Below are 26214 nucleotides of genomic sequence, written 5' to 3' on the forward strand. Positions count from 1 at the left end.
GGCAACATCATTAGAAGACATAGCATAAATTTTCACTGCTATGCAGATGACACGCAGCTCTATCTATCCATGAAGCCAGGTAACACACACCAATTAGTTAAACTGCAGGAATGTCTTAAAGACATAAAGACCTGGATGGCCGCTAACTTTCTGCTTCTTAATTCAGATAAAACTGAGGTTATTGTACTCGGCCCTGAAAATCTTAGAAATATGGTATCTAAGCAGATTCTTACTCTGGATGGCATTACCTTGGCCTCCAGTAACACTGTGAGAAACCTTGGAGTCATTTTTGACCAGGACATGTCCTTCAACGCACATATTAAACAAATATGTAAGACTGCTTTCTTCCATTTGCGCAACATCTCTAAAATTAGAAATATCCTGTCTCAGAGTGATGCTGAAAAACTAGTTCATGCATTTATTACTTCCAGGCTGGACTACTGTAATTCACTATTATCAGGATGTCCTAAAAACTCGCTGAAAAGCCTTCAGCTAATCCAAAATGCTGCAGCAAGAGTACTGACAGGGACTAGAAAGAGAGAGCATATTTCTCCTGTTTTGGCTTCCCTTCATTGGCTTCCTGTTAAATCCAGAATTGAATTCAAAATCCTGCTCCTCACATACAAGGTCTTAAATAATCAGGCCCCATCTTATCTTAATGACCTTGTAGTACCATATCACCCTATTAGAGCACTTCGCTCTTGCACTGCAGGCCTACTTGTTGTTCCTAGAGTATTTAAAAGTAGAATGGGAGGCAGAGCCTTCAGTTTTCAGGCCCCTCTTCTGTGGAACCAACTTCCAGTTTGGATTCGGGAGACAGACACTATCTCTACTTTCAAGATTAGGCTTAAAACTTTCCTTTTTGCTAAAGCATATAGTTAGGGCTGGACCAGGTGACCCTGAATCCTCCCTTAGTTATGCTGCAATAGACGTAGGCTGCCGGGGATTCCCATGATGCATTGAGTTTTTCCCTTCCAGTCACCTTTCTCACTCACTATGTGCTAATAGACCTCTCTGCATCGAATCATATCTGTTATTAATCTCTGTCTCTCTTCCACAGCATGTCTTTATCCTGTTTTCCTTCTTTCACCCCAACCGGTCGCAGCAGATGGCCGCCCCTCCCTGAGCCTGGTTCTGCCGGAGGTTTCTTCCTGTTAAAAGGGAGTTTTTCCTTCCCACTGTCGCCAAAGTGCTTGCTCATAGGGGGTCATATGATTGTTGGGTTTTTCTCTGTATTTATTATTGTGCTATCTACTGTACAATATAAAGCGCCTTGAGGCGACTTTTGTTGTGATTTGGCGCTATATAAATAAAATTGAATTGAATTGAATTGAATTGAATATATGGCCTATAGTGTTAAAGGGGATGTTAGTTTATTTCCTACTTGTGTTTATGTTGATGTACTCTTGAGTTATTGATTTGAACACCTTAGTAATGTAGTATTTTCTTTCTGTTCCACACCCACACATGCACCCACGCACCTAAACCTGTATGCAATACCTGCTCCTCTAAAAATATCCCTGTTACCTTCAACTGTGTGAAGTCAATGTAAGAGTCTGCACTATCCTCGGTGTCTTCATTGTCTCCCTCCTGAACATTCATCTGGGCCTTCATCAGTGTTCTGGCCGACACTCGGGGGAGTGGTAGCTGCAAATCTGAACTAGCACCTTACAGTCCTCCCAGTCCAAGCTATCTACCCAACAATCTGAGTTAAATATGTTCCAGTTTCATTCTTCATTTAAATCTTTGTTTTTTATTTGAGATGAATGTTATTATTATTTTTCTGTAGGTAAATGTGTCTTGTGCCCTACATTAAAAGTACATGAGCACTCCACTGTCAGGAGCACTTTTACTTCATAAACACAACTTTCACCTTTTATGTAGTATTTTTCACTTACTTACTTAGTTAGATTATGATTAGTCAGTCATAACATGTTGTTATAATCAAATTAACTGAAATATATACACTACCTTTCATTCAGTTATAACTTTATCATAAGCTGGTTATGTAAACAGAAACATTTAGCATTCATGTGGTGTCCAGATGTCAGAATGAATGACCCTAGTTCAGTCTTTATCCAGGTTATCTGCAGTGATTTTTTATTCTAACAGATGTCGCTCTTGAGTGTCACACCAACACAATGTGGACACAGAAAAGTGAATGTCCCACACACTCCAAGACATCATCTACTCATCACTATCTCAACTAGGTTAGTGTCACATGAAGGTTAACTATAATCTTCATGGGACACAGCTGTGAGGGAGAGCACAACAAAGAGCAAGTGAAGACTGACACAACATGTACACACAGGAAAACATGTGGGAGCACAGCTGGGCCAATCACAGACAATGAGACACAGGAAGGAAAACAAGACACAGGAAGTAGAACTAGACCCAAGAGACAAGGAATAATGGACCAAAATAAAACAGCAGGAAACAGAAAAAGAACTAAAAAGCACAAAAGATCAGATCAGTAACTCAAGATAATAAAGTTAGAACATCAATCATTTCTTAGAACAAAAATGAAACAACTCAAAATCCTGTTTCAAAGACTATGGGCTCAAAATGTGGTCATAAATATTTTGTACTTGTAAATCAGGATTTGTATGTGTAAAAAAGATTTGTGTGTGCGTAAAAAAGATTTGTATGTGTAAAAAGAATTTGTGTGTGCGTAAAAAAACCCCTGCAAGTACAAATTTTGACCCTATTTTTCTTCCTTTCATCTGATTGGTCAATGTCATGTCAATCACAAATGTAACAATCCAATCAGAGAACAGATGTGTTTGGCTGTGGGAGGGTCACTTTTTTGAACTGCAGGTCCTTGAAGGGAATAAATGCCCTTTTACATGCCAACCCAGCGTTTTCCTTCATCACCACGAAGAAAAACAGTCTGTGGTCGTCCGAGTTTGGTGATTTTAGATTTTTGTGTCACAGGTCTACGTGTTTAATACAGGGACTTCCACAGCCTTTTCAACAGCGCTGTGAACCGGGGGGGGGCAGTGTTTTGGAAATGACAGTCTTCACTACAAAGCTTTCTTCGTTATGAATTAGCATACATGTTTTTATTAAACATCTAAAGAACTAGCAAAATAAACAAACTCTTGTAGAGGACATAAAGTCAGAGATAGAAACGACAAGGAGCAGGTGCATCTAGTACAGGTGGAGCTGCTGCAAAAACCCACAGAGCCCAGCAGCCAGCGCAACAAATTCTGGATCCTTTGCTTTTAGTTAGCATTAGCAGCACATGCTGCGTCCGATGTGAAAGGACCTTTATGCTGCGCACTGTGACTCACAGCAATGGTCCCGGGTCAGCCCTGACTTTGTGTTAAACTAATCCTAAAGTAATGATGGTATTTCTAACCACTGACATACCACAACTTTATCCTTTCAACAGCTGCTGAAAGTTAGGGGACCTAGCTGCTATCGCATATTTATATAGAGATCCTCCAACTTCAAACTGTATTACCCTTCAAGGACCTGCAGTTCAAAGAAGCAGTTCAAGGACCTGCAGTTCAAAAAAGCGCCCCTCCGACAGCCAAACCCATCTGTTCTCTGATTGGATTGTTACATTTGTGATTGACATGACATTGACCAATCAGATGAAAGGAAGAAAAATAGGGTCAAAATTCGTACTTGTAACTTGCAGGGTTTTTTTTGTCTAAGTCCGCACACAAATCTTTTTTACGCACACACAAATCCTGATTTACAAGTACAAAACTGATTTACAAGTACAAAATATTTATGACCACATTTTGAGCCCATAAAAGACCCAAAACAGTGATACAGGTGGTGTTAGTGGAAAGCATTTGATTTACTATTGGCTGATTTCACCTGTCAAAACACCTCATATGAACTGAATTCAAGAAAAACTTTCACACACAGAGTGGACCTGTTTTCTTTTAAACAAATTCATTTCCTTTAACCCCTTTTATACGTGATCAAATGTAGGTTGAATGGTTTTGCTGACCAGACACATCTGAGACACATCTCTAAAATAGGATGTCAAAGTGAAAAAAGTCAGCTGTTTCAGCTTCGTGGTACAGCGTAGAGATCAGCCACAGAACTTTCTGTTCTCTATTTTTTTTTTAAATTGTTTCTGTTGTTTAAACCTTCAGTAGGTTCCTTCTGACCTACAGAAAGAGCAGATGGATTATACCAACCTCACACTTTTTATCTTTATATGGATTTTTGTTCCATCCTGATGATCCGAAGAGTGTTTGAGGATTTAACAGATTTCTTGAGAACAACAGTAAGTGTTTGCTGTCTTTTTCTAACATCATTTTCTTTTTTTTAGGTACAAAGTTCATTTGTAATGGTTACAGTTTGGTTAACATCCACCCACAAAAGTGTTTTAACACAAAAACTGTTTCATAAAAGAGTGAGACTTCATTTAAAATGTCATTTCTAGTGGATGTTAACCCTGTAAAACCTGAAACATGGAATTATTTCTAGAAAATTCAAATTTTATTGGTCAATCACACCAACACCACCAACATGAATCTGTAAATTGTGTTTGAACTGTTAAGTTTGACCGAGCGGCTGAACGACAGATCTGTTCTAACAGTCAGTGACTTTCAGCTTTATTTTAAACCTTAAATTTAATCTTATGTCGTCAGATTTAAACTCAGGTTCAGTTATTGAGTCAAAATACCAACAGACTCAGACATTTAGGACAAACTAAGAGTCAGATCAGCAGAAACAGAGAACACGGACATGTCTGCTGTAACTGCGTCACTCTGCTCCACGCTGATGGTTGTCGTGTTGTCATATTGATTCAGGATTTCTGTTTGTGACGGTGAAACGAGAATCAAACTGCCGTCAGAAACAAAATGTACTTTTGCTTCAAAGACTGTAACACAAACTGTTCATACATGACGACACATGAGAGGTTCTGATTTTGTTCTGTGGAGATCGTTCAAGAACTGAACACTAAAACTTTTCCACTTCGCCTCGTTTGCTCGGACGCACTTATTTCCGCTTGTCCTCAGTCCAACCCTCCTATACGTCAATCTAACGCGACGTCCTCAACAAACACGGAAGAGTTTGAACCGCAGCTTTAACTTTATTTAAACCTTAAATTTAATCCAATGTGTTCAGGTTTAAATTCAGGTTCAGTTATTCAGTGAAAATACCAACAGACTCAGACTTTTAGAACAAACTAAGAGTCAGATCAGCAGAAACAGAGAACACGGACATGTCTGCTGTTACTGCGTCACTCTGCTCCACGCTGATGGTTGTCCTGTTCGTCTCTGCAGGTGAGATTTAACTGTAAGAAACTAAACTTAGTATCACTCTGGTTAAATTAGTAATAATATTTCTGGAAGGATTATTTTCATATTTATTCAGTTTGTCTGTGTGTGTGAAGGAGACACAAGGCTCGGTAGCTTCTATGTAGAGTTGACATCTGTGGCGGTGATCCAGCTGTGACAGATACAAAGAGTGTGTGTCAGTGTGATGTGTTGTAGTTTCAGGAGTCAGTATACAGCTACAAAGCTTTTTGTTTAAAGCTTGTTGTTGTAGAACCTTTGAACACAGAAATAGTTATGTTTTGCTTAGTGCTGTCAATAGATTAAAAAAAATTAACTAACTGATCTCACAATTTTCTGTTATTAATTGCGATTAATCACAATTACTTGATTAATAGCCTGGCTCCAATTACATTTTTTCAACTTTGTATTTTAAGATTGTAACAGACATTTATGCAACACAATGAAGTAAATGCAGAATAAACACAAAGAATGTATGCTGAAATTCAAAGAGAATTTTAATAGTTTTCATCAATCTTTAACACAGTGAAAACTTACAAAACACCTTTAAGGCCATCAACAATGACCGAACCCAGGCCTACAGGTTAAAGTGAATATCATAACAATAAAGGGTCAACAAAACTCAGTATTTAAAACACAAAAAGACACAGCTGAAAACCCAGAATGTTGAACATTTTTCACTTTAAAGGAGCAATCTGGCGTAGTCCTTCTTTGCACTCAGCCAGTTACTGAGGCAGACTATTCTGTTTACATTGTCTGATGACAAAGAAGCACGCTTCTTTTGAATGATGTGACCTGAGAGTGAGAATAATCTCTCACAAGGCACTGTGGTTGCAGGGGTTGACAGGTACTTGCGTGCAATAGGTGCCAGCCTGGCATGTGCTCCTTCTCTCTTTAACCACCACTGTAGTGGACACTCTCCTATGTCAATTTTGGGCTCTGGTTTGTACAGATTCAGACAGCAGTCTATAGCATCTTCCTCTTCCTCTGTATCTGAATCAGGAGAACCCAGCAAGCAGATGGACATCTTGCTCTTCTTTAGTGAGGGTTCCTCTGTTGTCTGAGCAGATGGTTGGTGTGCATCCATCTCTGCCATCAGAAGGTCATGTACTGATGCCCACACCTCTCTTCTTTCATCTTTGGAAAGGCATTTAAGGTCTTTAAACCTGGGATCAAGGGCAGTAGCGATCTTCAGCCATGTGCGATTGCTGCTGTCCCTCCGCTGAGCTAGGTCTGTGGTAAAAACCTTCTTAAACCTCAAAACGTAGACTGGGTCATCATCTGAGGGCTCCATAATCCTGAACAAATGACACAAGGCTGGCAACACCATGGACCAGGAGACATACCGCTCTCCCCCCAGCAGTTCGGTAACATATCTGTAATAGAAAGATCAAGTCTGTATTTTTCTATTAATCACACAGAGACAAACATAAATACCACATATGAAAATACACAGAGAGGTGGAGGTGGAGAACATACTTGAAAACAAAGGTAGAACACAAAGATAGACACACAATCATGAGAAACAAAATGATTTACCTGCAAGGTTCAAGTAGTTCCTCCAGCTTTTGCAGTCTGTCAAGGTCCTGGTCAGTCAGCATGGTCACCTTGCTGTTTTGTTGAGTCAGGATGGTGGTCAGCCCAGATTTGTTTCTCTGGATCCGCTTGATCATCTCTAGGATGGAGTTCCATCTTGTTGGAACGTCCAGAACAAGTGGTTCTGTTTGATGTCCATGTGCAGCTTGCTCTGCCTTTAATTCCTGAGCGTTTGCTGGACTATGCTTAAAATGTCCAACAATCTTGCGACATTTGGCCAGAGCCCTTTCAAATGCGCTGTCATTAAGAGAAACTGTGACCGTTCTTTGCAGAATGTGGGCCCAACCATGTTACGAGCACTGTCGGTGCCAAGCGTGGTTACCTTGTCCTTGATTTCCCATTCGTTTGCAACATTCAAAAATTGGTCAGCACAAGCCTCAGCATAGTGTCTCTCTTCAGTTTTACTCACTGTTAGTGCAAACGATTGCATAGTCCAGTCATTATCAATAAAATGTGCCATGACCCCCAAGTAATTATCGTTGTTCACCGAAGTCCAGTGGTCTCCGGTGAGAGCGATGTTCCTTACTTGCCCAAGCTTGCTGCACTGCTGAGCCCTCTGGTCCCCATACAAAGTGTGCAGTCTCGACACAGTGGTTCCTCTCGAGGGCAGATTGTAACACTCATCTCCTGATGCAGCGCGAATGACTTCTCTCAGTCCATCAACTTCTACTATGCTAACTGGTCAGCAGTTTTTAGCTATCCAAACAACCAAGGAATTGGTTAATTTTTCTCTCACATTTTTTTTTATTCGTCCACGAGCACCATACTCCTGAAGCGTAGACTGGCGAGGTCCCGTAGAGGTGGATTCAGTTGGGTGTTTTGCTCTCAGGTGATACGCCAGCGATGAACTGCTTCAGGCAATTTCTTAAAGAGAAACTTTCCACCCAAAAGTCCACTCTCGTCCATGCTTACATGTGTTAGCTAGATAGCAGCATGGTGTCACTTCTTCTTCTTGTAATCATTTCTCTCAGGCCAAACGCCAGCATAGCACACTGTTGCCCCCCCCCTCCAGAGGTGCTCATGCGTTTAAAGGTCTTAGATTACAGGAAATTGATTAAAAAAAAAATCAGCGTTACATTTTTTTAACGCGTTAAACATTTCGCATTGATCTTAACAATTAACGCGATAATTTTGACAGCACTAGTTTTGCTTTCCACACTCACTGCTCACAGACACTCATCAACAACATCTTTAGAAACAAACATCAAGAACCAGGAAGCAGCTTCACCTCTGATCACACACACACTCAACTCTACTCACTCACCTGGAGGAACAACACTCAGGTAGTTGTGTTGGTTGTAACTAAATTTAGTGGTGAAAAATAAAATGTTCTCTATAGTCAGCCTCAGTAGCCAAGGCCTGGCTGAATGAGTCTCCACCACTGTTCAGATGCAACTTTGCATTTTTCTGACTTTTTCTACTTGTGCTGAACTTCAACCTCTATTGTGCTGATGATGCTGTGGAGTTTGAGACGTAGCTCTTGGGTTTCTTGCAATTTCTCTGAGTGTTGCACACTTGTGAATAATCTTTCTCTCTGTAGAATGATGAAGATCGAAGTATGTGGAATTGGTTTTATAAACCTTCTCACTGATGAGCAGAAACCATGGTTTCTCATGGCTGATGTCCCTCTACTGACTGAAGCTGCTCACAAACACTTTCTGTGTTTCTTGATATTTGTTGAGCTGTTTGAAACACTGAATTTTAAATTCAGTTCTTAAAGAATAAAAATGACTCCAATCATTTATGAATTATTCCCCCATGATGTTGGATACTTGGTACAGTCCACTCAGCACTTCCTGTATTTAGGTTTTCTGTTTTCTAAAGACAGTGTTTTGGTCAATAGTTGCTCAGTAGCAGTAAAAAAAATACTTTTATATAGTTTTGTACAGTAGGTTTTGTAATATGCTGTTCTTTTATAAATGTTAATAGTAAATATTTTGTTTGTGTTTTTGATTGGCTGCTGTAGGAGTGAAAATTTGTATTTTGACCTTTAACCTCTCTGCTCTGTCTTGTTTCCTCTTTCAGAGCACAAAAACATCACAGCTGAGTCTGGACAGGACGTCACTCTGACATGTCGAGCTTCAAACAACAACATCGTGGTTGTAAAGTGGAGCAGAGCTGACCTGGGAGATGAATATGTGCTTCTGTACCGGGATGGTCACCTTCACTCAGACAACCAGCATCCATCTTTTAAGAACCGGGTGGATCTGCAGGACAGACAGATGAAGGATGGAGACGTGTCTTTGATTCTGAAGGATGTAACGATTAATGACACTGGAACATACAAGTGCCGTGTCTTAATGGAAGAAACACAATCATGGAAGCTCATCAGCATCTACCTGAGAGTCGATCCTCCAGGTGAGTGAGTAGAGTTGAGTGTGTGTGATCAGAGGTGAAGCTGCTTCCTGGTTGCTGTTTTATTTTTTCTAAGCATCTCACATCTGTTTCTCATTTCTAGGAAAACAAAGAGGACACACAGAGGATGGAGGGAAGGAAGATGGATCTGTTGGATTGATAGTTGGTGTCTGTATTCCTGCTGTGCTTCTTGTTGGTGCTGTTGTTTTTTTGATCTACAGAAAACATAAAAAGAAGCAGAGTCAGAATTTATACCAGCCTCCTGTTGAGCTGCAGCCTGTTTGAAATGTCTCAGAGTTTTTTTCCACATAAACTCAACAGTGTTGTCAGTGAACATTCAGGTACAGACAGATGATCTGATCATCCAGCAGACAGACATCAAACATGTCCAGAGTTGGTTTGATAATAAATTTCTCTGATTTTCATCAAACCTGTTCAGACTGTGTTAGTGTGTCTCTGTGCTGTCTGTCAGAGACTCTGTGAACTACAGTGTTTGTTCATCCTTACAGTCTTTGTGGGATTTGTTGATGGGAATGTTTTTTTGGCTTCCAGATGCTCATGTTATTGTACTTTTCTGTAGCATATTTTTTTCATTTGTATGTCCTCTATTTTGGTGTACCCACAGTGTATACTGTGGGTGTAGTTCAACACACAGTCAGTCATTAGCTGGCTTCACAAACCTACATTAAAACTCCAGCAGCAGATAACTGGTATCAGAAAGCTGGTTATCGATCTGTGTTCAGCTGGGCTTTCTGCTCAGACTCTTGTCTGCACTCACACTGAAAGGAGTGTTTTGCAAGTCATGTGACCCTTTTTCCACACAATCACAGTTGTTATCAGATGGTGACGAGAAATATTTTAATAACTGAGCACACTCTCAGTGCTGCTGTTTATTTCTAAGGTGACGGCTGCACATTAGAGCTGTGGATCTTTACACTGGATCCCTTTAAACATTAAACTTTATGTCCCACAGCCTGATAACAGAGATGTGTGAATCACTTCAGTTTGTCTCAGATCAAAGTGAAATTAGTTTTATCGATTGAACAGCTTTACCTGGTGTTTGTTCTGTGTTCTAGTAACTGCAATTTTTCTGTATATGAGACTTGACAGCAGATTAGAATCAAGCACAAGAATATTTCTACATTCTCCAAATAACATAAGCACATGTCCATAACATTAAGACCCACAGCTGGAGCTTTGTTTAGTGGTATATAGTGTGAGTACAAGAAAACAATTATTACAATATGATGTGTTAACTTTGCTTAGATGAGGGTTGATGTTTCAAGTACAGTTTGCTGATGCTTGTACCTGAATTTAACAAACGCTCATAACTGTCATAACTTAGAAGTAGGCTTGCAGGAGACTCTTCACATGCTTGTCTGTAAATGCAAGACAACAAGAGGCCAATGACCCCACACAATGCAGAGTGGGGGTCTCAGTGCTTGTAATATGTTAACTGTTAACATATGTTCAGATGGTGGTGAATTATTGTTGTTTGTTTGTTTGAGTGTAATCACATTACTGTTACTGTAATCGCATTACTGTCATTTTATTATTGACAAAACATTAAAGAAATGATGATGATCTGTTTATATCCATGTTAGTCTTTAAAGTCCAACATCTCCCTCTAGCGGCCATAAATAAACTATGTGGGAGGAAATACATTTATTCATTAACCAAACTACAAGATGTTGACACAAGCGGACAACTGATGTCTCCATTAAACAGATGGATAATTGTTGGCATTCCTGGAGTGGCTTCATCTCAGGAGGTAGAGCAGATCATCCACTAATTATAAAGATTGTGAATTGATCCCTTGCTGCTCCAGTCTGCATGCCAAATATCCTTGGACAACATACAAAACCTAAGTTGCTGTCTGATGCATCCATCAGTTTGAATGTTAGACAGAAAGCACGTAAGAGAGGAAAATTGTGGCATATAAGTACATTTAAATATTTATCACAAAAACTCTGATTATGTTGAAAAACTACTCAATGATACATTTTTGTTGGCTTTTCTAGATAAAAGCTTCATGTTTGAACGTTTGTTTTTTTTAAAGTTGTCTTTTCACAAAGAAAAAACGTAGCCCTCCACCTCTGTGTTTGAACCAATAGAAAAGCTGGTGCTCAGAGGAAGAGGGCGGGCTTTACTTGGCACTGGACTGGATGATGCCGTCATCCACCTCCTACATCGTTCCCTCTCTCACCTGGAGACCGCTGGGAGCACTGTGAGAATCATGTTCTTTGATTTCTCCAGTGCCTTTACCACCATTCTTCCCACAGTCCTGAAGGACAAGCTGGAGTGGACCATCAACGCACTACATGGACTTTGGACCACCTCACCGACCAACCACAGCATGTGAGAACTTACGGATGTATGGCAGACCGGGTCGTCTGCAGTACGGGGGCCCCACAGGGAACGGTTCTGGCTCCATTCCTCTTCACCATCTACACTGCAGACTTCTCCCACAACTCCACCCAGTGCTTCCTGCAGTAGTCCTCTGATAACTCTGCAATAGTCGGCCTCATCACTGATGGGGATGACAAGGAGTACAGAGACTTTGTGGACTGGTGCCAGCTGAACTACCTCCAGATCAACACTAATAAAACCAAGGAGCTGGTGGTAGACTTCCAGTGTGGTGAGTGAGGGAGAATGGTGGCTAAGCTGTCATCCCTGAGCAGCTCCTTCAGTGGCTGCAGCACCCACGATGTGGGACGGAGAGATTTCGCAGGTCTTTCCTTCCCACTGCTGTCAGACTCTATAACATGGTATCTGCAGATGACCACACACGTGCAGACAGACACACACACACTGGTAATCTTTGCCCAGTCTCCCTAATGTGCAATTTTCCTGATATAACAAATTATTTTATTCTATTTTGTAAAGTATGTTATTATTTTATCATTTTATTGTATTCTATTTTTTTACTTAACTTTTAATGCTCTTAACTTGTACTGTCCACTTTCTGCTGTGGGACTAATATCTTCTCTTGAAACTGGAAGCCTGTGATGATGTGTAAAATAAGCCCAGTTTGGATTATAATGACCTGACTTTACATTTAACAGCATGATGATATTAGTCAAATATATATTAGTCTCTCTGTAGATGTTCACACTATGCTAATTTCTGTGTGCTGAACTGTGTGTTTGTCATCTGTGGTCAACGACTCTGCAACTGTTTCTAAGGAAAAACAATATGTGCAAGTTATTTGTAAGCGGGGTGGCCGTGGTTCAGGGGGTTGGGAAGCTCACTCATCTGTAACCGAAAGGTTGCCAGTTCGATCCCCCCCAGCTCTCTCTGTTCTGGTGGAATTGTGAAGCGCTTTGGGTGCGTAGAAAAGTGCTATATAAATGCAATCTGTTATTATCATTAAGAGCATTTCTTTAAACTCCAACAGATCAAAGACTCCTATCATATTTACTAAATATGAAAATATACTTAATAATTATTGTAAATTTAACTAATTTCCTGCAGCATTATTCAGTTTTCCTTTTAGCATTTAGTCTTTCATATTTATGACACCAGCATCTTAAGTTCCTTCTGTCTCACTAAATTCTGAATTTACTTTTTATAAAGTTAATAATTTAATAGTTTGCATGACACCCTGTTAGTTTGATCAGTTAACATGTGAACTGATCAAAATTAGACTTCTTTAATGTTATTTAATATTCTGTGCAATTAACCAACATTCAGCATTAAACTAACAATCAGTTCCTCACAGCTTCATTCAGCTGCTCTGAGGAACTGAATGTTAACCATTCAGTTCCTCCTTTGTCAGGTCTGTTTATCTCACATTTAACTTCATGTTAAACTATATTAACATGAAGTTAAAATAACCTGAACAGCAACTGAAAACACTGAGTGTTTTTACATAAAGATTTGTGAGTGGCAGCAGTTTCAGGTCTGTTATCAGCTGTTCTGTCTGCAGTGACGTCCTCTGTGTGTGTTTTACTGTGCAGACACTGATCCAGCTGCAGTTTACTCAGCAGTGAGAACTGAAGACGTCACTTATGGAAAAATCATCAAAGACAAGAACAAACGATCACAGGTAAGAGGTAAAGCTGCTCTTCTTCACTTCTAGATTAACGCATCCTGAGGATGGTCATGTGATCTGTAACACTGGAGCAGCTCTTTCTCTTTTATTTGTGCCTTAAAGGTTGCACAACTAAAACTATGAATTTGTTGTTAATGAGTTGTATAAAGAAGGCTGAACAGACAGTTTTCAGCCTCTCAAACTGTTCTTTAATGCAATTTTAAAAGCTTTTATTTTAATTTCTGCAAACAGAATTGAGTAAAACCACAGCAGAAACTTCCTGTTGTTGGCTGCTCTCAGCCTGAAACTCTGCCTATGGGTCAAAAACTAAGCACAAATTTAGAGGTGACCACGTTTTTGCTGTAGCTGCTCCGAAGTTGTGCAATGATCTGCCCTTGCATGTTAGCCACGTTGGCCTCATTGCTTTCTGAATTTAAAACACTTCTTAAAGCACGTTTATGTGCTGAAGCATTTGGCACTCTTTTAAGAGGGTGACTCTATTTTTTATTATTTTATTTTCTGTTCATGTTATTTATATATGAACAACATACATTTGTGAACCCTGCTTTATGTTAAAGTGCTTTATCAGTGTAGCACCCTCAAGGATGGACATATGCACGATGTAGTTATAGAACAGGGTTTATTCTGGTCTTGGCAACCCGTGAGAACTGCTCACGGACAAAACAATAAAACAAAAACATCACATAAAAATGCGCTCTTGTACGCAGTATCAATCAATCAAAAATCCTTAATTACAGAAAATAAAACATTTAAACACACAAACCTCGTGAGCTGACATCCAGGAGGTGCTAAATAGTCCTTTATGGCCTTATTGCCTTATCCTCCATCTTCTTTCTCAATTATTTCCACTCTTTAAACGATATTTTCTCCATGTGTGGAGCTAACCGTGAGCTGCAGCATGCAGACACCATGTGCGCTAGCAAAAGGAAAAAGTGGCTGGGTGGAGACCCAAACAGCAAAGCTGTACCCTACACAGTTCACCACCAGAGGGCGCAAAGGAACAAAATCCAGACATACAACTTAACAAACATCAAATGCAACAAACATCAAATGCAAAAGACCGTTACACTCCCACCAATCACTCGTGATTTAAAGAATAAAGTATTGCCTAGGAACTAATGAACGGCTTTTGAATGAACTATCATGAATTATCCTTTAAGCAGAGTGCGGTTGAGAATCTTCTTCCGCTTCCATCAGAATGACTGTCTTCTGAATGGGTCTTTCCAGGTGCACAGGTTTGGAGGTACGTTTTCCTGCTCTATCCAGGGTTGGATCACTCAGCAGCAATTTCACCTTCCTCACTTTTCCATCCTTTCCAGGATACACTTCAATGATCCTTGCCAACTTCCACTGGTTGCGTGGAGTTATCTCATCCTTCAGGAGGACAACATCATTGATCTTAGCATTTCTTTGCTCTTTGGTCCACTTCTGTCTGCCTTGAAGATTTAACAAATAGTCCTTTTTCCACCTTGTCCAGAAAGTGTTGGCAAGTAGTTGAACACGACGCCACCTCTTACGGAGATAAAGATCTTCTTTCACAAACCTTCCTGGAGGTGGAGAGATGATTGTGGACTTCATGGTTAGTATGTGATTCGGTGTTAAAGGTTCTGGGTTTGATGGATCACATAGTTGGTCAGTAGTCAATGGTCTGCTATTAATCACTGCCATGACTTCATACAGGAATGTCCTCAGAGAGGAGCTGTCAAGTTGTTTGGCTGATTGTTCCAGAATGGACATGAGAACACTTCTTATGGTGCGAATTTGTCTTTCCCAGACACCACCCATGTGACTAGACGCTGGGGTGTTCATGAGAAACTCGCAGTCCAGTTTCCCTAGCTTGGCTTGATCCATTTTCTTAAATGCTCCAATAAACTCATTTCTAGTGCCGACAAAATTCGTGCCTTGATCGCATCTTATCTGGCGAACTGTACCTCTGATGGCCACGAATGCACGTAAGGAGTTGATGAGGGAATCTGTAGAGAGATCGTCAAGCATTTCAAGATGCACTGCCCTGGAGCACATGCAAGTGATTAGCAAGCCATAACGCTTTAGCTCCTTGCGGCCTTCTTTGACATAAAAAGGACCAAAGCAGTCCATCCCACAGTAGGTGAATGGCGGTGTGGTCTCCATCCGATCCTCTGGGAGGTCTGCCATCTTCTGCTGCTCTGTGCGCCTTCTGAACCTTCTGCATTTTACACATTTATAGATGTAAGATGACACAATCTTGCTGCATCCAAGAATCCAGAATCCGTTAGCTCGAAGTTCATTCCCTCGCCCTTGATGGTATGTCTTCTCGTGATAATGTTTGACCAGTAATGCCGACACGTGACTGTCTCTTGGCAGGATCGCAGGATGCTTGACATTGGGGTGCAAAGCTGCATGTGTTAAACGTCTGCCTACCCGAAGAATGCCTTGGTCATCAAAAAATGGACATAACTTGTGTAACTTGTTAACCTTGTCTTTCATCTGCATCACATCATGGTGTTGCAAGGTTTTTATTTCCCGAGCAAAGGCTGTTTCTTGAACCATCTTTATGATCGTTAACTCTGCTTCCTTTCTCTCTTGTAGGCTACTGATGTCGTGTGATCTACTCTTGTGATCCTTTGCTTCTTTCACATACCGCTTGAGTCTAGCAACTGCCTTAACCATTCTCGACCAGTCGGAAAACTTGTGTAGGCGATCTAACAAGGACCTTTGTTCCTCCACTTGTATCTTGTGGACTTGAACATTCTTAACCTCTGGGTCACTGGTTGATAACTCTCCCACCTTAATTTCACCACTGGGTATGACCTTCTGCCAAAGGAGGTCTGGGCCTTTGAACCAGTTTGATGCTACAAGTTGTTCTGCTGTGAGGCCTCTTGAGGCGTGGTCCGCCGGATTGTCTTCGGAAGTTACATACCTCCATTGGGTTGGATCTGTGCTTTGTTTGATGCGTTCCACTCGGTTTGCAACAAACACATGAAATCTTCTGGCTTCATTGCTGAGGTATCCGAGTACCACCTTCGAGTCAGTCCAATACCTTTCTTCTAAAATTTCCATTTCCAATTCCTTTTTCAGCATGTCACCAGTGCGCACAGCAACAACGGCCGCCGACAACTCAAGCCGAGATATAGTTGTGACTTTGGTTGGTGGAACTCTTGATCTTCCCATCACCAATGAGCAGTGGACTTTACCAGTTGTGCTTACTGCTCTGAGGTAAGTGCACATTCCATATCCAGATGCGCTTGCATCGGCAAAATGATGAAGTTCGTAGTGCTGTGCCTTGAAGTTCGAAGGAATGTAGCATCTGTGAACCTTTACATCTGCAAGGTTTCCCAGGTCACGCAACCAAGCCTCCCACTGAGGTCGAAGACTGTCAGGTAAGTTATCATCCCAGCTGAGTTTATCTCGACACATTTGTTGCAAGATCTGCTTCCCCAGCAGAATGAAAGGTGACACAAACCCAAGCGGATCGAACACAGAGGCGACTGTGGCCAATACTCCTCTTCTGGTGAGTGGTTTTTCCTTAACAACTACTCTGAACTGAAATTGATCCGATGCCACACACCATTGTACGCCAAGCGCTCTTTCCATATGTACTTCACTGAGTACCATATCTAGATCTTTGGGAGCTGCAGCGCATTCTTCCTTCGGAAGCAAAGCTAGAACTTTGGTGCTGTTTGAGATGAACTTGTGCAACCGAAGTTTGCCCATGCTGCAGAGTTTGCGTGCTTCATTAACCAGCTGTATTGCCTAATCTTCAGTGTCAACACTTGCTAGTCCGTCATCAACGTAGAAGTTGGTTTTGATGAACTTGATGGTTTCTTCATCAAAACTTCCTTCCCTTCAGCTGCAAGATGCTTGAGGCCGTAGTTGGCACAACCTGGAGAAGATGCTGCTCCAAATAGGAGTACCTCCATCCTGTAGACAGTGAATGGAGTTTCAAGGTCACCGTTCTCCCACCACAAGAACCGTAGGTAATCTTGGTCACTAGCATGCACATGGAATTGGTGGAACATGCGTTCGATGTCACACATGAAAGCCACTGGGCCTCTTCGGAAGCGACACAAGACTCCGAGCAAGGTGTTTGTTAGCTCTGGACCAGTCAGGAGATGGTCATTTAAGGAAGTGCCTTGGAACTTGGCAGAGGCATCAAAGACGACACGAATCTTTCCGGGTTTTTGTGGATGATACACACCATGGTGTGGGATGTACCAAACTGGTGTCTTGTCAATGTCTTGCTCTGGGACCCTTTCAGCATCTCCATGGGCTAGGATCTCATCCATGAATTTCTTATAGTCCATGTAGTACTGCTTGTTACGCTTGAGCCTTTTTTCCAAACATTTGAGGCGATGAATAGCACGTCTTGTTGTTCGGCAGGTTCGGCCTTTCACTCTTGAATGGGAGTGGCATTTCAAAATGACCATCCTCCTTGTGCCTAATGCCGGTCTTCATCTTTGTTAGAAATTTGAGATCTTCTTGAGAGACCTTTGTGTCTTCTGGTGCTTTCTCAACAAAGTCAGACTCCAACATCTTTAGGACCTCTGCGGGAGAGATAATTTCCTTTATTTGAGTTCTGTAGACATAGTGAACCTTGTTGGTGAGGTTTGAAGAAGGCTGAATGTCAGGCACCACTTCCTTCACGATGACTTGGTGACTTATTCCGAAGGCATCTCCATAATCAAGACATGAATTGCCATAACCCACAATACTCCATCCCAGATCAGTTTTTTGGGCGAACGGCTGATTTTCCCTTCCAGACACAACCTCACGAGGAACAAGTACTTAGGGGCAGTTGTACCCAATCAGCAGACCAACATCACAGCTTTGTAGTGGAGCGATCTCACTTGCAATGCATTCAAGATGAGGCCAAGCCTTAGCTGTTGTAGGCGACGGAATGTGATCTCGGTTTGTGGGAATAAAGTCTCTGGAATATGTTACTGGTAGGGAAATGGTCTTATTTGAGTAGAACCCTCTGACTTGTAGACCTGAGAGCTTGCGACAAGCCACAACTGTGTTTCTTGAAGACATGGTAGTGAGCTTTAGCTGAGTCGATTCACCTTTGACATGCAGAGCTTGTGCCGTTTCTTCAAGAATAAAGGTTGTATCGCTCTGTGTATCAAGGAGCGCGTACACAAGAATTTCATGCTCTGGCTCACCTTTGGTTGACACCCATACTGGAATAATGGAAGATGTGTGAGTGTCGTCAACATTCTGTGTGACTCTGTTAGAAGTTGCTTCACTTGTTGTTGGTGTGACACTGTTGTCTTGTGAGACGTCTGAGTTCGTTTGTCTTGTCCTGTCACTGTTCTTGGTTTGATTTCTCCTTGTTCTGTCTTCCTTAGTGCGATTGTCATGATGACATGTCGGATGTCTTTTATTACATGTGTCACAGGTTTCTCTACTTTCACAATCCTTGGAGCGATGACCAGAGTTCAGACAGCCAAAACATAACTTCTTGTCTTGAACAAACTTTAGTCTCTCAACAATGCTCTCATTTATGTACCTTCTACACTTAAGTAGGCTGTGACCCGACCTTTCACAGTACACACAACTAGCACTAACAGTCCTTTCATTTGAGCGAGTTGCTAGCACCTTTGCTCCATTGCCTCTGTTCCTTGTTGTTTTTGCCCCTACAGTTTCACTTGGCTTCAGAGCATAGAGAGATGTTATGGGATTACAGGCAATTTTGGCTTCCCGTGAGATGAAATCTACAAATTGGCTGAAGCTTGGAAAGGTGTGAGTCTCTTCTTGCACTTCTGTAACCTTTCTGTTCCACCTTGAAGTCAGCCAATCTGGAAGTTTTGCAAGCATTTTTTGGTTTTCATTGCAGTCATTGAGCACTTCAAGCCCCTTCATTTGCGACATGGCTGTCTTACAGCAGCAAAGGAAGTCAGCAAATGCTTGAAGTTCCATACTGCCTTTAGAGTTTATCTTAGGCCATGTGTCAAGTTTGTCTCTGAAGGCCTTTGCTACGAGGAAGGGGGAAGTAGCCTTCTATTGCCTTCCTTGCAGGGCCACTTACATATTTCCTCAGGTAATAAGTCTTCTCTTCAACTGGTATATTTTTCCTGTCGATCAGAGTCTGAAAGGAAATTTTCCAATCATTATATCTGATAGGATCACCACTAAATATTGTTGGCTCTGGTACCGGAAGACGACTTGCATTAAGAGACACTGCAAATGCTTTGACCAGATCTTCTGTGCTCACCTCACGTTGCAGTGTCACATTTTGTGGCGAGGAACACCGTTTCATATGCTGGTCATTGTTTTCAGACTTGACTTCATTTTTCTTATCAGATCTGTGGTGAAGTAGGTTGTATATTTCTTCATCTGAACATTCACTTTGTTCATACACCCGCTGTCGAGCCTTTGCTGCATTCAGCTTTTTTACAGTCTCAAGTCGCTCTACTTCTCTGCGCTTAGCCTCTAGACCCTTTTGTCTTTGTGCTATTTCTGCTTCTTGCCTTTCAATTTCCTTCATATGGATTTCTTGTTCAAACAGAACTTGGAGAGCAGCCTCATTTGCTGCAACTTCAGCAGCTGCGCCTTGTCTTTTAGCTGAGAGCCTGCTGGAGTGTCTAGAGGAAACCCTTGAATGAGAAGAGAGCTTAGTGTGGTGTGACTTAACACTCATCCTGTCTGAGGCTTCTAACTTAGGCATAGACTCAGTCTCTTTCCATTTTTCATCCCTTTGACTTTCCACATCTGAGGCTACAGATTTAGATGAAGACTCACTGTCCTTCCAAAGTTCTTCATCTCTTTGAACCGCACTACTTGGGCTTGGACACTTCCTTACAGATTCGATAATTGTCTTTGTTATGGCTTCACACGTATCCATCCTTTGTCTTGTGTCACTATCTGGAGATTCAATACGTCTGAAGTCATCATAGGCAGCATTCACATCCTTAGAAGCACTCAAAACCTTGGTAACATGTTCTTGTAGCAGATCCTTTGAGCATTGACCATCTATAGCTCCTTTGGCATCCTTAATGACAACCTTCCACTTCTCATAGCGCACACTGAAACGATGTGCAGCCTTCTTTATGTGCTTACCGTACAGTTCTTTGCCCTTTTCCGTCAACGTACAGACTCGTTGGCTCTGTCGTGCTTTTTGTGAGGTAGTAGAAACATCATCAGCTGTGCCTTCAACTGCTTGTAGTTGCTCATCTGCAGAAAGTTGTTCCACATCACCCTTTTCACTGACTTCTGGATTAGCGTCAAACTCTGTCATTGTTGGAGGGTTTTGTTTTTTTGTGTGTATCTTACTTAGCCTTAATGTAATGGTGCAGCAGCTTAAATTTGATTTGGTAGTTGAGGAGCAAATGGATATTAATCTACGTTTACTGTTACAACTTTAAAGCACAGTAATTACTGTTACTCTTTAAACATCACTTAACGTGTATACTTAAGTCACTTTAGCTATAAGTCACCATTACATATCTTGTCCAAGCCAGTAATACTGTTTCTTACAGAAACTGCTGAAACCCACCATATGCACAATGCACAGGTTACTCATCACACATTAATTTAACACTGTATGAATATCAGTCACTTAAACAGCAGAAATGTAAACAATGAGAAAGAAAGAAAAAAGAAATATTCCAGTCCTTTGTTCATTTATAAAAGGAAACTTATCTTAATTATTTTTACAGTCCTTTTCGTTTTTATTTCTCTTTCTTGTGGTTAATTATATTGAGTCCTTTAACTGAGGCAACACTTATTTTCGGGGCACCTGACTTTCCTGCGGGGCTGCGTCCTTTCATCTACCGTGCAGAGCAGAGTTCTCACTGTAGCACCCTCAAGGATGGACGTACGCACTAGTGCTGGGCGATATGGAAAAAATATTTATCACGATATGAATTATTTTATATCACGATAACGATATATATCACGATATACCACCTGACCTGTGGTCATCTGGAAAGTATGCAGTCTTTAAACAGCGAGTGGAGAGGGTGCAGTCTTTGTTTTGAGTTACCGTAAAGCATGTCGCAAATCCGGGTGCACGTAAAGCAGCACCATGTTGCGAAACCACAAGACAGAGTTTCTTTGCAAAAAATATCATTTTTTTATACTTTATTTTCTCTTGCATAAAGTTAAGAGTATGTATAGTGAGAAGACAACACTAATATATTTGCACAGGCTATTTAACCCTTTAAGACCTACCATAGAACCAAGTCCGCCAGAGCTTATCTTTACATTTATTTATTTTGAGTGTCTTCATAGTTTTATTTTTGAGATACACAAATTTTTATATACTACAGGAAAAATGACAATAAATAAATGCAAATTTGCAAAAACACAGCATGTGCATCAAAATAAACTATTTACAACAGTGTAATTTGACTTCTAAGCATCCCAGAAACGATACAGAAGAGCATAAAGTCAACCATGACTTTTAAAAATACCAACATAGACTTTGAAGCTTAAAAAAACTACATTTTCCGCGAAAATGACATTTTTATATAGCGCTTTCCCAGATTACTCAAAGTGCTCTATACAACATGCCACATTCACCCACTTTCGCTTAACTGAGTGCTTCCTAACTACATTCATACACAGTCACACTCTTGACATGCAGACTGGAGGAGCCAGGGATCGAACCACTAACCTTCCGATCAGTTTGTAACCTGCTCTACAACCTGAGATATGGCATGCCATCGCATAAACAGTGGTGTCATTGCCAGACCTGGCACACATCCGGTTGACATACACTCTGCCAAAACACCAGTCAGTCAGAAGTGCCAGCTTGATGCCAGATCTGGGCCAGACCTGTTTTCTGTAGGCCTGGGAAACATAAACCAAGCCACAACCAAGCCAGATATGGCATGCCATCACATAGACAGTGCCATCTATGCCAGGCCTGGCCCATATCTGGATGACATACGTCTTATCATGCCAGAAGTCAGCCAGCAGTGCCGACTTGATACCAGATCCTGGCCAGACCTGCTTCCTATGTAGGCACTAACACACACACAGACACAGTTACTTTACCAATTCACCCCTGACCCCTGAGCTCCTAAGTGTCCCTCAAGCCTCATTCATGGTTCCACTCCTCTACTTCACTGTCACTCCCTGAAAGCTCACTGTCCTCACTTTCTGAGGACAGAAAGTGCACATTCCCTTGGTTTCCTTCCATAAAAGGTATTTACATCCATGTCCTGTAATTATGAATTGATTGTAAAGTAAAAAAACATTTACTATGATCATATAAATGCACACAAACACATCTCTAGACTCATATGCAAATGCATTATATTGCCTGAAAAAAATTGCGCTAACTGCGCAGTGTTGCCTTGAGGCAGCAAATGAAAATTAACAGTTTTACTGTATAAATAAAAAATAAAAAAAATAGAACAAACAATCAGATATGCTTCTTGACATATTCGTGCACATACAAGTATTTTTTAATAAACATTTATTCCACTATAAACATGTAAAATAGTGATCTTTATCTTGCCTCTTAATGGAGATGTCTCTCATGTAGTGCAGCTTGCAGAAAGGGGTCCTGCCCCCCTAAATGAAAGTCACACCACCTTCAACTCATCATTTTATTGGAAAGAGATGTGCCTGGTAGCATTTTTTTTTTAAGTTTTTTTTTTTTTGAAGGGCCAGTCTAAGGCATGAAAATGTGGTTTGTTGCCTCAGGGCAACGCTATGCAGTAGAGGGCTAATTGAACAGGATTTCAGCTTCAGTGAAAAATCACTGATGTTTTTCAGTTATCTTTGAAATTTTACAATTACATTGTGAATGGGGAGAAAAACCTGCTGCTGTCACCACCTGGTCATCCTTTGACAGTTTTTGTTTAAGTCATTGCTCCTCCCCCTGGAGGAAGGTCTCAGTGTCACACTCAGTATAAATCTGCTGCCATCTACTGGTAACACTGAGTGTTACAGCAGAGCAGCTGCTTTATGCAAGAAAAAAAGAAAAAACCAGTTACTCTGCCATCCAGAGGAAATACTGTGAAGCATGTTTCTGAGATTTTTCTGAAACCACTGAACATAAAAAGTTAAAAATAACAACTGATATGATTGGCTTTAAACCAAAGTTTACTTTTGGAGAATTTTTTAAAACAACAAGTTCATGTCTGACTTAATTCACTTTGCAAACATTTCATTTCTCTTTCACGATGTTTATTCCTTCTTATTTAAAATTCCAGCCTTTTGTGTGACCTGCATTAAACCTCAGCTCACAAAATAACCAACAGGGGGCGATGATGAGTTGACCTCATGGGCCAAAAGGTCACATTGATCATGAAAGCGCTCCAATGCAACACTTTTCCATCTGTTCAGATCCAGAACAACTTCTCAGTGTTGTGTAATGATTCTTCATCCCCAGCAGACGAGAGAAACGCTGTAACAAGAAGGTTTTAGCGTCTGTGTCAGTTTCACTTCCTCCTTCCTGTGACAGTGTGAGGCCTGCATCAGCACCACGCTGCAGCAGCAATGATTGATAACACAAACACTCAGACAAACATCCTCAGCAGCCTGATAACACAGTGTGAAACTACCCACAACTGTGAAACAATCAGTTTTTCTTCCTGATTGTTTCATAAAACCACAGAAAGATTATGAAACAACCTCCATCTGAGGAGTGACACACCGAGACCTGAAACATCAGAGCTGTGAAATTTGGAGAAAGGGAATTCCCGACATACACTGAAGGGGTTAAATCTGTAGGTGGTGCAGGAGGAGAAGCTGGAGATGACTGATATGTAGCCGACACAGCGATGAAACAGACCTCCTGTGATGCTGTGGAGAAAGACTGCGAGCAGCAGCTGTGAGGAGCTTCACCTGCAGGTGGAGATGAGCTGATCTCAGTGCTGACACACTGTATGATGCTGTGTGTGCTGAGCTCTTCATGGACTGACAGAAGGCCAGGGTATGTAACTGATTCCTGACCAGCTTCAGCCTGTGTCCACCAACAGAGTATGTTAGTTCAGTATTTGAGCGTTTATGGCCCAGAGCTCCTCTGCAGGTACATTTTTCATTGGAAAGTACGCACATAACATTTTTCACACTTATAAAAACTTTCAAACTCAAAGGTCAAATATATTAAAACCAAACGTTTAATGCACAAAATCCAAAGACCATCACAACAAAATATGAAAGACTGATGGGCTTCTTAGGTTATATTAAAGTCCAACATCTCCCTCTAGTGGTGATATATAAACCATGTGTGAGGATGGTGTTCATTATATTCCAGCTACCACAGGTTAACAGGCAGATAAACTCTGCACATGTCTCCTATCAGTCTTGTGTCTAACACAGACACACAAACATTCACAGGTTAATCTAACTGCCTGACTGTGGACTGTGGGAGAATCAGAGTGCCCAGAAACAACCATGCAGACCCCACACAGAAAGATGGAGGCTGGATTCAAACCCAGCACCTTCTTCCAGTCAGACAACAGCATCACCATGCTGCCCCAGGGAGACGTCCACTAAATGAACATGGTTGTAGTTTGTTTCATTAACTAAGCTGCAACACTGACAGCAGATTGAAGTGGAGTCGATGTTTTAAATTATATTTTTGAATTGATTTGTTGTGAATGAAGTCATAATGTCAGGATGTGCTTTATCGATTGTCACAGAGAAACTCAAATATCATGTAATCATCTCAGTTAACCTCAAATTATATCAAAACAATGTTGATGGTTTCTTAACTTTTGAAAGGGTTAGGATTTTTATGTGTTTCTGTGTGTTACATTTAAAAAAGCAACTTAATTTGAAATGTTTTGCAACAACAGAGGAACTACAGAGTGTCTAAGTTCATATTCTGGAATAAATTTATCACATGAATCATTAAGAGGTTAGAAATCCACCAATGACTCTGTACAAATAGAGGAAGAAAACAACTCAGAGGAAGAGGGCGGGCTTTACTTGGTGTCAGTGACAGAAATGAAAAAAGCTCAAATGAGTGAGAAGGACGATGAAGGAAACATCTGTGCTGTGTCTGCTCTGTAAGTAGAATCTCTGTGTTTGTTTGAATTCTTGTACTTTGACTGTCTGCTCTCCTGATAACTGATGATGGAGGAGAAGACATGAAAAACAAATCAGGCTGAATTCAAGTTCAAAACACCACGAGGACCAACTGCAGGTCTGAACTGACTCTTTATCTTTGCTCAGGAGTCGAGGAAACACAGCAGGCAGTGAAAAGCTCAAATCATTCACTCATTATATCAACACAGCTGCACAGTGAACACATGACTTTACTGTGTTATTTAAATGTTCTTGGTGTTATATGCAGTCAGTACACATGAATATAATGAATGACGTGAATTTTATATGAACAAGAGTGAACACCTCGTTACTGTCTGTGTGCGTTTCTTACACAGTGTAAAGACAAGTTTCACTAAAGCGTGATTCTAAACTTGCTGCACGTGTAACTTTGAGAGTGGATAAATGGTTAACATATCTTCCACAAGCTATATTTATGATTACACACTGAGCAGATACATCAGAAAGAGACGAGTTTGTGTGTTTGTCAGCTGTTTGTGTGGAGTTGTTCTTTATGTTCACCTCAAATCAGCCTGAGTGTCATTTCTCTTTAGTTCTGATCTCACTGCTGAGCTGCACAACAAACCAAGGTCAGTAACCTTCTTCTGTCACAGTTTAAACCTGAGAAATGCTCACTGATATGACCTGATTGGGTTCATGTTTCAGAATGTAAAGTCTAACAGATCATCAGTTTTTCATTTTAACCCTCACAGCTCGTCTGACTGTGAGTCCCAGCAGCTCTCAGTTCTTTGAAGGAGACTTTGTGTCTCTGAGCTGTGAGGAGGACGACAGCTCTGCTGGATGGACTCTGAGGAGAAACACAAGCAAAGGACAGAGGACTCAGTGTGGAAGTACATGGGGAAAACCAGCTGGTTTGACCAATTCTTCCTGTAACATGACTTTGATGGTGCCTCTTGACAGTGGAGTTTACTGGTGTGAGTCCAGAGAGGGTCCCATCAG

The 26214-nt window shown here is 41.1% G+C and overlaps 1 long non-coding RNA gene across 1 annotated transcript; it reads left to right on the forward strand.

Annotated features, from left to right (window-relative positions):
- Nucleotides 1-24951: 24951 nt before the first annotated feature.
- On the forward strand, nt 24952-25930 carry LOC112846110 (uncharacterized). The gene is made up of 2 exons (XR_003218941.1): nt 24952-25217; nt 25809-25930. It is a non-coding gene; the product is annotated as an uncharacterized LOC112846110 (long non-coding RNA).
- The last annotated feature ends 284 nt before the right edge of the window (nt 25931-26214 follow it).

Source organism: Oreochromis niloticus, linkage group LG3 (genome assembly GCF_001858045.2).
Source record: "Oreochromis niloticus isolate F11D_XX linkage group LG3, O_niloticus_UMD_NMBU, whole genome shotgun sequence".
NCBI classification, from domain to species: domain Eukaryota; kingdom Metazoa; phylum Chordata; class Actinopteri; order Cichliformes; family Cichlidae; genus Oreochromis; species Oreochromis niloticus.